Source organism: Elephantulus edwardii, unplaced genomic scaffold, assembly GCF_000299155.1.
Source record: "Elephantulus edwardii isolate Elephantulus edwardi_28Jun2011 unplaced genomic scaffold, EleEdw1.0 scaffold00006, whole genome shotgun sequence".
Classification (NCBI taxonomy): domain Eukaryota; kingdom Metazoa; phylum Chordata; class Mammalia; order Macroscelidea; family Macroscelididae; genus Elephantulus; species Elephantulus edwardii.
Genome location: NW_006399756.1, coordinates 14,006,845 through 14,021,833, shown reverse-complemented (window position 1 = coordinate 14,021,833; position 14,989 = coordinate 14,006,845).

Below are 14,989 nucleotides of genomic sequence, written 5' to 3'. Positions count from 1 at the left end.
ACCTCATGGTAAGTGGTCAACCATGTGTCACTGTGTATTTCTGTGATGTTGAACAGACTTCAACGGAACTTCCAGACTAAGACTAGGAAAAAAATGCCTGGAGATGTAGTTCTAAAAATCAACCAGCGTAAACTCAACAGCACACAGTGGTTTACTGTACAGCCCATCATGGGGACAAGGCGCAGGGCTCAGCTGTTTTAACCGGCCATGTACGTCTCCATGAGCTGGGGACATTCAATAACAACTAACAACTGAGCATTTACCATCGTCCAGGGTGGGCAGAGCTCTTATCTGCATCATTTCAACTGATCCCCTTAGCAAGCCAATCAGGTGGGTATTCATCTCTAAGAAGGAAGCAGACATTGAGAAAAGTTGTCTGTTAGAGAAGGTGGCAGAGTCAGGAAGTGGCTTATCTAAAACGTGGATTCTGAGAACAGTGCACACCCTTCTTGTGTTTAAAGTCACTGGTGTACCCAGCCTGGGCATGCTCAGAGCCCTCCCCAGCTCCAAAGCACACACTCTTCCTAACACCTTGGAACCATCTGTCCCCTAAGAAGGATGACGAGAGCAGAGTCCACAACCATCCTCCCTGCTCGGCTACCACTGCCAGAGGCTGAAGGCACTGGGCCGGTCCTGCACCCCTGCATCCCGAGCCGAGGTTTGCCAAGGCCAGACCCAGCAATGTGCCAAACCATGGTTTCATTAATGAGCTCTAGACCTTTCCTCAGAGGCTCCTCGGTTTTCAATAGCACCAAGCCCCCAACTTCACAGCACCCCGATCATTTCACAGAAGGTGCACAGACAGACAAGGTGTTTTACATCTCCCGACCCTGACTCGCTAGGGCAGCCTGGTGCGACACGTGGAGACAGGGAAGGCAGAAAGGATGTCACTTCTCCAACGTCTGCAGGGAAGTCTGTCACTCACACCCACAATAATGTTTTCAGAAAATCGCCTGTGACTTCATCCATAGCCACTGGTGAGAGTCAGCGCCCAGAGCCATCAGGGGCTTTAAGCTCGTTGCCCACTGCTGTGGTGTGGACAGCTGAAACCCAGGCCCCGACAGGCACCTGGAAAAAAAAACAACAAAAAAAAAACAATAATGTTTTCAAACAGGCCTTCCAGAGGCTGTGCTGGAGGAGGGGCAATCTCCTCCTGTACCAGTCAGAACCAATTTGACTGTGTACACACACACACACACACACACACACAAGAAAAATTTAAAAAATTGGGGAGCTCTGGTGGCCTAGTGGCAAGAAGCTGCACTGCAACCCCAGAGGTTCGCAGTTCGAATCTACCAGATGTTCTGCTGGAGAAGGAGGGACAATCTCCTCCTGTACCAGTCATATCTGATTTGATGGTACATACAATAATAATAATAATAATTCTAAAAAATTTTTAAAAATAACCAGGGATTCCTTTCTCTGTCTGGAGTGACACAATCTTTCAGATAGCTGGGTGGTGCAAATGGTAAAGTGCTGGACTACAACCCACAACGCTGTCAGTCCAAACCTGCCCAAAGGAACCTTAAGGAGAAAGGCCTGGGAATCTGATTCTCAAGTTCACACCCTGGAACAGATAGAGAAGGCTGCTCTGAACAGAGTCACCTTGAGTTGGAATTGACTCAGTGACACGAAGGGCAAAAAGCCAGTTACTCGAAGAAACAGAATTGTGACACCATCTCGACAATTCAAGCCCCAGCTTCACATACGGAGAGCGGGATGTTGACAGTTGGAGAGGGAGATCTCCAGTTTTCCAGAATCATCTGAATCGTTAATTCCAAACTGCAGGGTAAAGTCAGGAAGGAGAAAATAGGCTTTACTCCTGGAATTGGCTGTTTGCCACATCATGCAGAATTGCTTAGTTCATATTTCTTTTTTTTTTAAACAATTAACAAAGGGAGAGATTCCATGGATAATTTTTTGCCTGGGGACTCTGGAATTGTAACTCCCACTGCCAGGCCTGTTTCTCCCAACTCTAAAAGCTTCTGAGATCTGTTTTTGTTGTTGTTGTTGTTTTGTGTTTGGGGTTTTGGGTTGGTTTTGTTTTTTTTTTTCTAACAGAGGCTTTGTCTGTGGTGAATGAATCTTAGCTACAGAAACAGCTTGCTTAAGACAATGGAATTAAAGAGACAATAGGAAGCAAGGGGCTGGCTCTTAGCTGAGGGCTCGCCTCCAACACAGCATCTGGTTGACCCCAGTGAGCCACTGCTGACACTGAGGCCAGAGTTCAGGGACAGGCAGGTCTACTATTCATTCCTCTCCCCCTCAGCAAGGAAGCCCAGTTGGGGAGTGTGGCAGCTCGTGTCCGCACTTAACGATTGTCTAAGATTCCACTGTGTTTCCGACTCCTAGCAAATCGCCAAGAATGCCAACACAGTGTAGTGAACAGTTGACATCATATTCTCTGTAGTCCAGGCTAATGTTCCCCACTTTCCAAACACCTCTTTCCCCCAAATGTGCGTCATTCAAGATAATCTGCAAAATACAAAGACGTTGCCAGAGCATTCCTTGGTTTCCTGAGATGTGAGGGTTCGAAGCATCACCGTGAGCTGGTTGTCTGGGCAGAAACCTGGCCGTGATCTTACGCTTCCCCACATCCAATTAGAGGCCGCCTGCTGTCAATGCAACCTCTGCAATGATGCTCTCGCCTCCATGTCCTCTCTCCTTCTCCATTGCCCCGCCCACTGCTGCCAAGTTAATCCCAACTACAAGTGACCCCACAGCACAGGCAGAACTGCCCCCAGGGGGTCTCTAGGGCAGTAATCTTGAGGGAAGCACCCTGCCCCGCCTTTCTCCCACAGAGCAGCTGGGAGGTGCTGATCTGTGGGCTACACTCCAGTGCTTAACCACTGTGCAAGCAGGACATTTCCCATTGTCTCTGCTCTGAGATCAGTCCCCAGCACCTCCTGTCCCATCTCCCTGCCTTTCTCCCAACCCCTCACTTCAAAGATTTTTCTACAACCAGGGACAAGTCTGCTTATAATATGTGTGCGTGTGTGTGTGTGTGTGTGTGTGTGTGTGTGTGAGATTGTTAAGAGCCATCGAGTCATAGAGGACTCATAGAGACCCTACGAACGAAAGACTTGAACACTCATATGTCTCTCCTTGTTTCTCTAAGTTTACAGAATTTCCGGAGGCGAGCTACTTTGGAAGTGAATGCCACTGCTGCTTCCAAGCCTGTTTTCATCTGGGAGATCCACCAAGCCCTGTCCACCATGAGTAACCATTATCACATTTGTCACATCAGTGTCACAGTGTTTAGCATCACAGCAACCACAGAGTTACTTCTGTACAGCAAATTGACAGATCAGTGCTAGACCACTTAGAAGAATATTTGACCAAAAACAAATAGAACCAGGCCTGAGGGCCGCAAATTAAAATGACCCACCCTGGGCTTGGTAACATCACTTTTTATCCACTAGGCCAACAGAGCTCTCTCTATGACTCACAGCAATTCTATGAACAACAGATCTAACCCTCGCCCCATCCTATACTATCCTCACAATCCGAGACATACTGAAGCCCATTCCCACAGTCACCGTATCAATCTATCAGGTTGAGAATCTTCTCTCTGACCTTCACTTCTCTCAGCATGATGTCATTTTCCCAAGTACTGGAACCTTAACTGTTGTTAAGTGCCATTGAGTTGTAGATGACTCACAGTGACCATATGAACAACTATCTATCTATCTATCATCTATCATCTATCTATCATCTATTATCTATCTTCTAGCTAGCTATCATCTATCTATGTATCTATGTATCTATCTATCTTCTAGCTAGCTATCATCTATTATCTATCTATCATCTATTATCTATCTTCTAGCTAGCTATCATCTATGTATCTATCTATCTATGTATCTATCTTTATCTATCTATCTATCTATCTATCTATCTATGTATCTATCTTTATCTATCTATCTATCTTTATCTATCTATCTATCTATCTATCTATGTATGTATCTATCTTTATCTATCTATCTATCTATCTATCTATCTATCTATCTATCTATCGTACCATACTCTTTGTTCCCTTGGCCACCCTGTGCCAAGGCTTGAAGCAGCACTGCTTTACAGGACACAGAGTATTTCCTTTGGTTCCTCCAAAGGCTCTTGGAGCAGTTTTTCTCAAGCTCTTAATGTCCCTTCAGTAGGATTGTCCACTGTCTCCCATTGCCCAGATTTGTCACCACAGAGCCATCCAGGGGACTCCACACAGCTGGTAAAGACTCCCACACTCAGCTGGGGCTCCTGAAGACACTGGATGCTGCTGCTGAGTCCACGACAAATGTACAGAGATGCTCCGCTGTGCTGGTACAGATGCAGTCAGTGCTGGTGCCACTGCCACCGTGTAAGTGTCACCAACAGTGCCAGTGCCGGGCTCACCGCCTCTGCTGCCAGGATGCTGGGGCCACTGCCTCACGTCTGCCCTGCAAGGGGCTGGGGCAAGAACCCCAGTTCCACGAGACCACGGAGAAGTGAAGTAAAGAAGGACATGGTTGCATGATCGGGGGAGATTTGTTCTCCCCGTGACTCTTATCTATAGCTAAGCTGAGGGACAAAGTGAGGGACAGACACCATGGAGCACTTGAAGCTACCTTTCTCCTCCAAGTGAAGCCTTGCTCTTCACTTAAAAAAGCTCATTGCCATCTATTCCAACCCACTGTGCCCCACAGAACAGAGGAGACTGCCCATAGGATTTGGTTAAACATTCAGCTACAAATCAAAAGTGGTGGTTCAAACCCACTGGTGGCTTATGGAAGAAAAAGACCTGATGATTTAATCCCCTAAGAATTTCAGCTTAGAATTTCCTTGGAGGAAGCTCTACTCTATCATACAGGGCTGCTGTACGTCAGAATCGACTCAATGACATAGAACAGCTATCTTTACAAAAGCGGACTGCACAGCTTTCTCCCATGAAGCACTTGGTATGTCCCAAGCACTGACCTTTCAGTTAACAGCCAAACACTTAAACACTGCACCACCAGAGCTCTCTGGACTTCTCTTAGGGGGGTTACTTCCTGAGAGATTTGCTTGTTCCTCACGCAAATTCCCAGAAAACGCAGTATTTCTCCTAAAACATACCATGGACTGCTAGGAGAACAAAGAAGTTCATCCTAGAGAGGGTGAGACCAGGCTGCTCCTTGGAAGCAAGGATTCTGAAGCTTCGTCTGACATACTTTGGACATGTTGCAAGGTGGGACCAGTCTTTGCAGAGGGACATCATGCTTGGGAGGTTGGAGGGACACTGCAGGAGAGGAAGACCCTCAATGAGATGGACTGATTCAGTGGCTGGGGTAATGGGGATAAAGTGTATCAGAGACAATAAGATTGGCACAGGACAGAGCAGGGTATAGGGCTGTTGTACATAGGGTCACTATGAGTTGCAGGTGACTTGATGGCACATAACAACAACACAGGAGGGAAGAGAATAGAGGAATCAACATCCTTCATCTCAGTAGTCAAGAGATCGAAAGACCATTGCAGGGAGGGCTGGAGGTGGGAAGAGGGGAGGGAGGAAGAAAAGGTGCAACAATGAGAAAAATTAAAACATTTTTAATGTTAAAAGAAAAAAAGATGCACTGGGAAAGTCTACTGTCAGGGATCTCTCCAAATTACTGAGGAGCAATGATGTCAGTTTGAAGACTAAGGTGCACTTGGTTCAAGCCATGGTCTTTTCAATTGCTTGCTATGCATCTGAGAATTCAACAGTGAATAAGGACGACAGAAGAAGAATCTATGCCATTGAGTTGTGGTGCTGGGAAAGGGTACTGACTAGCCCATGGACTGTAAAAAGAATAAACAGCCAGCCATGTCTTGGGAAAAGTGCAGCCAAAGTGCTCCTTAGAGGCAAAGATGGTGAGGCTTCATCTCCCATACTCTGGGCATGTTGCTAGGAAAGGCTATTCCTTGGAAAGAGACCATGGAAAGATGGAGGGCCAGCAAGAGAGGAAGAGTCTCAATGAGATGGGCTGACACAGCGACCGCAGCAACGGGTTCACATGTGTCGGAGATGTGAGGACGGCACAGGAGGGGACAGAGGTCTGGTCTGCTGTTCACAGGGTCACCAGGAGTCATACCTGGCTGGAGGGCATTCTAACAACCACTCACAGTGAGAAGCACTTACAGTGACTGACACACAGGGGCACTTGAGGAAGAGTGACTGTCATTGTTACTATTGTTGTTGATATTATGGAGAAGGAGAAGACACAGTTCTACAGGAGGTCACAAAAAACCAAGAGGAACGTAATGTGGGGAGTGTCCAGAGATGGGGGTGGACATCAAAAAGGCAACAAGGAGCTGACCCTTCCTCATAAATCAGTATTGGTCAGTTATAACAAGATGGAGAAAGGGTATTCCAAGGGTACGAAAGGGTTTTGTTCCAAAGTCCTTGAGGCATGAAACCTCCTAGATGGCCAGAAAACTGCCAGTTGACCATCCAAAAGGGCCCAAAAAAAAAAAGTCTTAGACAAGGGACTAGACAATTAAATATGCTTCTCAGAAAGACGCAGCAAAGAGTCAACCTCCACGAGGCGATCTTTCTAGGATCCCCAACACTATGGCCAACGGTCACGAATGCCACTGTTGTTGTTTGTTGTTAAGTGTCATCAAGTTGTAGGCGACTCACAGTGACCCTATGAATGAAAGTCCTCAACACTTTTGTGACTTTCACCCTTTCTCCAGGTTCACAGGGTTTATGCCACTGGGTCCTGTTATTCCAGAAGACCAGAATTTACAGCCCACGTGCTCCACTTTGCTCTGTTCACGACTCTTTAAATGTCTGTGTTTTTGATAATTTGACCAGCCAGCTGGCTGGCTTTCCTGTGCTGACTCCAGAGGGTCATCATCACGAATACCTGTCCTGGTCGTTTTCACACGCTCAACCTTCCTGAATGCAAGGAAGAGTCCTGCGTGGCCACTTCTGGGAGTTCACAAGAGCTAGAGGACGGCAGTGACCCTCCCAAAGTCTGCAAGCAGCCACCACAGCGCTGTGGGCCAGGACTCTGAGGCGGGGGCCAAGCAGGAGCGAAGGCCAAGACTAGGGGAGAACTGCAAGTAGAAGGGACACATCCCCCAGGATGAGTCAAGGGGTTGCCGGCAGAAGACAGAAAGGCAAACACAGTCACTGGAGAAGAGAAAACCAAACAGATACTATTGTGCGAAAGAGCAGAGCAGGGCAGAAAGGTAGACATGACTGAGTAAGGAGATCTGGTGACACAGGAGGTGGCTGAAGGAGAAGGCTTTACACATTCAATGAGCCTGTTTGACTGCAACAGACTCACTGCACATAAAGTCAGATTAGACCATGGCTGATGCTCGAGGGAGTTTGCAGAGGCCATGAATCACGGAAGAGGAGGACTGGCTGTCCACCTTTCTGTCAAAGAGCTGCTTGCTCATAAACCTCGGCTGCGCCTCGCCCCACGGACTGCACCCCAGGGCCAACCCTGATCCCAACTCGTGGCACCTGTGCCCACAGAGTTCAAGACCATGACTTATCAGAATGAGGGTGCCAGGTATTTTTCCCCGAGGCCTCTCTAAGTTCAAACCACCAGCCTTTCCCTTAGTTATTGTGCGCCATCGAGTCGGAACCAAATCACAGCTGACCCTCCAGAGGGTTTACAGAGGCAGTAAATTGCATGGGACGAGACTGCCCATCCTTCTCCTGTGGAGCAGATGGTGGATTTGAACTTTATACCAGGAGAGGGAGACCCTCGATGAGATGGACTGACTCAGTGACTGGGGTAATGGGGATAGGTGTGTCAGAGACAGTGCGATTGGCACAGGACAGAGCAGGGTTTAGGGCTGTTGTACATAGATAGGGTCTCTAGGAGTTGCAGGGGACTCGATGGCACATAACAACCACCACCTGTAGGGCTGCAGCGCAGCTTCTGACCACTAGATCACCTCAGTGTCTCCCATATCTAAGTTCACCCATTCACTCACGCTGGGCTCACAGTCACCTCCATTGGTCGTTCTCCTTGTATAAACACACACTGGTATCTTCTCTGCCAAGGAGCTCTGGTGGTGTGGCGTGTAGTGCACACGGGACTACTAACCGAAAGGTCAGTGGGTCAAATCCACTGGCAGGTCCCTGGGAGAAAGTCGTGGAGGTTCCGCCCATAAATACTTACAGCCTCAGAACCAGGACAGAGGGTTGGGATGGACCAGTTGGTAGTAGCAGGGAGGCCCTCCATGTCAGGTTCTAGAGACTCAAGGATCGAAATGATCTCTGGTCCCCGTCCACACTCACACAACCCCCGTTCCAGCAGACTGAGGAAGTACCTGGACCCCCAGAACTGGACATGGTTGCCAACCGTTAGGAGCCCATGGTGGGATGGGAATCAGCTGTGACTTGAGATGTATGAGCTGCTGTCCGGGGTTTGTTCACATCCACTGTCTCATTGAATGTTTCTGACACAGCCTTTGACAAAACCAGGAGGCTTCAACAGTCTATTTAGGTGCCCGCCATCAATTCTCATTGTGCCAAATGAGATAAAACAAAAGAGGCAGAAGGCTGCTAGGTGAGGAAAGGAATCTAAAATTCCAAGTTCCCGACGCCCAGCACTCCCGCCTGCCCCTCTGTCCCAGAGCTGTGACCTGTGAGTGTCCTCTTGGATGTTCACGAAACAAATACATTTTTATCTGGTCCCTCTCTGCTGCTAAGCGAGCCCAGCCTTACTCCCCAGTGTCCACGTATTTATGAATCCCATCGACTCCTGTGTCTAAGATACCTGCTGGTGGGCTCTGTATGCATAGTGGTGCGAGGGTGCGCTCAGGTGCTGGGATCTTCAATTCAGGCATAAAAAAGAAAATTATGTCATTCCTGCTGAAAATGCTGGCGCATGGAAAACCCAGCTTCTGGAGCCTGATTTCCTATCTCTGCCACTGTCCCAGTTCCTGTAGCCCAGAGCGCTAGCTGTGTACAGTGCTATGACTTGTGTTAAATTCTTAAAAAAAGAAAGGGCAAGAAGCTGCACTGCAATCCCAGGGGTGCACGGTTCGAGTCCACAGAGGCTCTGCTGAGAAGGAGAGACAATCTCCTCCTCTACCAGTCAGATCTGATTTGACGGTACACACACACGTCGTCATCATCATCATCATCAAAAGGTAGTTGTTGTTGTTATGTGCCATCGAGTCATTTCCGACTCATAGCGACCCTATGCACAACAGCTCTAAACCCTGCTCTATCCTGCGCCAACCGCACCGCCTCTGACACACCCATCCTGATTACCCCAGTCACCGAATCAATCCATCTCATAGAGGGTCTTCCCCTCCTGCGCTGTCCCTCCACCCTCCCAAGCATGATGTCCCTCTCCAAGGACCCGTCCCTCCTGGCAACATGTCCAAAGTATGTCAGACGAAGCCCCTTTTTTATCAAAAGGTAGTAGGGAAAGAATTATATACACGTAGTCACATGATAGTCTTTCATAGGAGATATCTAGATGTAGATATTGTAGGTGTAAGGAGAGGGATACAGATACAAATGTATCTCTCCAGTGTTACAGTGGGTTAACTGTTGGGTTGTAGCTGAAAAGCTATCAGCTGGAACCCACCAGCCACCAGCCACACTCCTAGTGAGAAAGGTCTTGGCAGGGTCTCTGATAATGATTTGCAGCCCTGGAAATCCTACAGGGTGGTTCTAGTCTACCCTCCAGGTCCTCTGTTAAGTGTCCATAGGCATGGGCCCATGGGGACACACACACACACACTCCACACTGCACCCCTGTAAGTGGCGTGTGTGACGATCCCAACTCTGGATATGCAGGAATCTATTTCCTCACTGCTAACACTCTTTTTCTTTTTTTTTATCTATAGACAGAAACTGAGACAAAGATCAACAGATACTTATGACAGCTAGGCCATAATGTGGCATTCTGATTTAGCATGTGCCTTATGAGAGCTTGTGCTTTTGTGTGTGTGTGTACCATCAAATAGGATCTGACTGGTAAAGGAGGTAATTGCCCCTCCTTCTCCAGCAGAGCATCTGGTGGATTTGAACTGTGTACCTCTGGGATTGCAGTGTAGCTTCTTGCCACTAGGCCACCTGAGCTCCCTCAATAAAAGCTTTTTTAAAGAGCAACGTACATATACTATGTAACATGGGAGAGGCTAGAGAGCATTATGTTGAGTGAACAAGCTCAGTCTCATAAGGACAGATACTGCATAAGACCATTACTGTAAAATATAGTAGAATAACTGGTAACATGTGTATAGACGTCCAAAGAGGGAAGGGAAGGGGGAAAGGAGGCTGCAAGGATGTCATGGGGTCACAGAATTTGGTGGGTGGAGGGAGAGGTGGTGAAGGAAGTAAGAAAAATTCAGTGGTATCCAAATAGGACAGCATAATAGTGGGCATGGAGCCACGGTAATTGATTTTATAAGACACAATGGATGGGAATGATCGTATGAAACACAATGTGAAGGAAAGAAGATGTGAAATACAATGTATAGGGTTTTTTTATTTTTATTTTTGTGTGCATGTACCGTCAAATCAGATCTGACTGGTACAGGAGGAGATCGTCCCTCCTTCCCCGGCAGAGCATCTGGTGGATTCGAACTGTGCGCCTCTGGGATTGTAGTTGCAGCTCCTTGCCACTAGGCCACCAGAGCTCCCTGGCAATGTATATTTTTTTTAATTTTTATTTTATTATTTTATGTGTGTACAGTGACTGGGGTAATTGGGACGGGTGTGTCAGAGGCAGTGAGATCGGCACAGGATAGAGCAGGGCTTAGGCCTGTTGTACAAAGGGTCGCTATGAGTCCCAAGCAACTCGACAGCACATAACAACAACAGTTAAATTGGATCTGACTGGTATAGGAGGAGATTGCCCCTCCTTCTCCAGTAGAGCATCTGGTGGGTTTGAACCACATACCTCTGGGATAGCAGTGCAGCTTCTTGCCACTAGGCCACCAGAGCTCCCTACAATGTATATTTTTTTAAAAATCCTAAAGCGAAAATAATAACTTTTTTAAAAAGAGCAATGTAGAAACAGTTAAAAGCTATGCGTGAAAAATAGCAAGATCTTATCACTCACTCTTTGCTTCTCAAATGATATTCTACTGAGTAACCAAATTGAACAGTATTTACTAAGCCTTCACTGCATAGCTGAGACCTGTCTTCACCAGCATTTTCCATTTTTATAAATACAAGCTGGGCATGGACCAGGGCACCTTCTCTGTCTCCTCTACAAGCTGTTTCATGACCACGAATATCTTCAGAAGTTGAGTGCTTTGATGGCTACTCAGTTTTCTAGGGTTTGGTTTGGTTTTGTTTTCTCTCTGCTATTGTTTTCTCCCTAAAACATTCCTTTTCTTTCCCTACTCCCTGATTTTTAGGAAAGGGGGAGAAAATTCCGCATCTGGAGTCTGAGACCACTTGAAATGTCTGGGCTGGGGACTGCTAATGACCTCCCAGAGATAGCCCGAACTGCTGATTTAGCAAAGCCCATTCTTGACCTTGACGCCAGACAAGACAGGCACAGGGGAAGGCTGTGCCAGGGAGGGGGAGGAGAAAGGATCCTGGAGGCGGTGGGGTCTCGGCCGCTCCCTCCCCCATTCAGCAAACACCTGGCTGAGTTGGAAAACATGACCAGCCCAACCTTCCTATTGGCACCAATTGAAGCTGTCAGCTCTCGGCTTGTCACCGGTTGCACTGGGAGGCCCCCAGGCAGCCACAAGAGCCCTAATTAGGCAGAAATGACACTTCTACAACTGACCTGCCAGGACCTTTGGCAAATCATTTAACATCATTAGTTAACATTTTTTAAAAGTGTGAATGTAAATGAACAGCCAGTGGCTTTCAATGGAGTTTGTCGGTGGCATCTCCCCCTCCCGGCTCCCTCTTTCTCTTTGTACATGAATAGTGTGCTTGTTTGCTCCGAAATTGGAGGGAGGGGCTGAGGAAGACGGAGGAAGAGGCCCGGCCCTCAGAGAGGGGCCATGGGTAAAGGCATAAACAAGTCTAGAAGACCAGCTCTTCCTGCCTTTGTTGGGCCCAAAGTCCTCAGGGCTACCCAAGGGCCTGCTCCACCATCAGCCTCGAAAGTGTGGGGCCAGTCCAGAGGGCTGTGGGCTGCCGGGGACCCATTTCCTTTTGCAGGATGCCTCTGAAATACGCCCCTTTCCTTTCTTGCCACTTGTTGCCATTTTGAGCAAGCAGATTCTCAGCATCCTTTGGCAAAAGCCTGTGTGTGCACTTGCATGGTCGTCCCCCCACCCCCGAGATCTGCCCTGCTGCCCAGCCCACTGAGGGACGAAGTGCCAGGTGACCGTGCTCCAGGTGCCACCCTGACACGCACACCTTTCCTACCTGAAGCGGTTATTTCCCACCGTGAATCACACTTCAGTTTGCTCCTTCCTTTGCACCCACAGAATCCATACACGCCAACACTCTCCATCTGTAGGAGGGAAAACAGAGTGTCACGGTGCGGGCGTCACTGTGTCTGTCCCACGTTGCTCTCCAGCCGTGGACCGGCACTGGGTGACAGTCTCAGGAGGCATCACAGGGAGGAAGGGACACAAGGGCTGAGGTGGGCAACGTCTTCACACTTAGGTGCCTCCTGTGTGGGCAGGGGCACGCTGGACCCTGATGATGCTTAACCACTGCACATGAGAAACACATATGAGGGCCCGCCAAGCCGACAGACTCTGTCATTTCTCATCTGCCAAGGATCTTGGAGAGAAAGAGGAAACGGGGACCCACCAAGCACTCCACCAGCACAGCCTAGATCCTTCCTGTACTTCTCCATGCTCCTGTTCTCAAAGGGGCTACAGATACTAACAGATGTGAACCAAATTCTTTAAAACGTTCAGTTCGAATTTACAGTGCTTGTTATTATACGCCATTGGGTCAGAACAGATACATAGCTGACCCTCCAGTGGCTTTTCAGAGGCAGTTAATCACACAGGAGAAGACGGCGCACTTTTCTCCAGAGGAGCAGCTGGGGAATTCGAACTGCCTGGCTTTGGGTTGGCAGAAAACTCCTTACTCCTTGCTGTTACATCAACTCAGAACCAACACATAGCTGATCCCCAGTGGGTTTTCAGAGGCAGCAGGCTACACAAGACATGAACCATCCTTCTCTCATGGAGCAGCTGATGGAGTCAAACCATGAACCTTTGGGTTGGCAGTGCCACTTGTTACCACTAAGCCACCCACTGTTGTTGTGTACCACTGAGTTGGAACTGACTCATAGCTGACCTTTCAGTGCATCTCCCAAGAGTAGACCATCATCTTTCTTCCAGAGCAACTGGAGGATGCAAACTGTGGGCCTTCAGGTTGGTAATATATAAATATAAACATATAAATAAACATATAAACATATAAATAAATAAACGTGTGTGTTTGTGTGTGTATAAATGAAATAGTTAAGCCCGCTCTACAGCCCTCAGCTGAACCCTAATCAGCTGAGGGGAAGAGAATCCTGCCTCGCTCATCCCCGGATTTCCAGAAGCTTCGAGGACAGGAGGAGTGAGCTGAAGCCCAGTGCAGCCTCCAGGGGTGCGTGGAGAGCATTGGGAAGCATGTGTGGCCAAGGGGGGTGAGCAGGCTAAATTTGGAGAGGTCCACTTGTCCTTGTATCCAAGGCGCATAGAGCCAAACATGGAGGGGCCTGCGCTAGTAAAGAGGGAAGGCAGAGGAAGAAAGCGCTAGGAGACGTCCTTAATCACAGTAAGAGAAGAAGGGAGAAGCCAGGCCCTCACGCTGGAATATTTAGTGCTTTTAAGCTAAATACCTCAGCATATTAAGCAAATAGAGAAAAGCCAGCTAGAAGGTGTCAGCAAATTGAACCGAACGGTGCTCAGAAAGCCGATGGGAGGTGTCTGGCTTTGACCCCTCTTCCCATCACATGCCTGGTCCAGGCCTAGCTGTTTAGCGCAGTCTCTGGTCTCCAGCTGTGCGGCTTATTGAAAAGCCCTAGCTCCCTGCCTGGTTTTGGCACATTTTCTGCAGGTGCCTCCTACTGCGGCCACAATGGGCTGCTAGGGAGGTTTAGACCTGTCAACAGCTACGGGGGAGGGGGCGGCTGCCGAGGGGGCGGCCCAGGCATTGTCTTAAAGGGCCAGTGACATTGTGTGCAGCCCTGGGCCCTGCAGCCCGGGCACCTGCTAATGAGATGAATCCTTTCTCCCGCTCTCTCTTTCTCTCTTTAATGATTTAACTTGATCGCTTTGGTTCCTTTCTGGAAGGGGAATTGCTCCATTGATCATATAAAGTAATTGCCTGTAAAACATTGCTCTGCAACAACTACTACTTCCCTGGCTGAAAATGTCACAGCAATTGAAAAGCTCTTAGCCCAGTTCAAGAATGAGGTTGCTAAAGAGATTGGTTCGCAGATACCTGCAAGGAGCTGAGTGTGTGCTCCCAGAGGTACAAGTTTTGGCGTTGACTAATGGATTTTTATTTTTATTTTTTTTTTAAAGCGGGAGAATTCCCCTTCTCGTGGCCTAGCTCGACTCAGGTTACCACACTGTGTAGCTGGTTTTTTGTGGCTTAGGTGGTAAGATTATCCAAAACTAACCAAATACGTTTACAATTGCCTCAATCCTAAAATGATTTCTACAAAAAGTCCAAGTAGACCCTTATTCAGCCACCTTGTTCTTCTCGCTCTCCCCCAACCCCCTTCTATTTCTTTCAAGGCGCAGTCAGACCATCTTTCTCTGGAGAATCCCCTGGTGGATTTGAACCATCAGAAAGACATAGACTTAGGGTGAGCTCTGCAGCTCCCTACAGACGTTGCCCCTGGGCTCATACGGGGCATTGGCGGTCTAGGGCCTCTTTTCTTTCTGGCAAGAGAGGACCAGGAGACATCAGGATCAGGGCCCCTGGCTTTGGGATGACCACCCAGAGCTCTGTTTTGGGGGCTAAGAATTTTCCAGACTTGTCACTTGGTGGCAGCAGTGAGACATTTCTGAGAAGGGAGACCACACATTTAAAGAGTTTTCCTAAATAGCTTTATTAAAGAGCCACTTCCACGCCAATATTGGG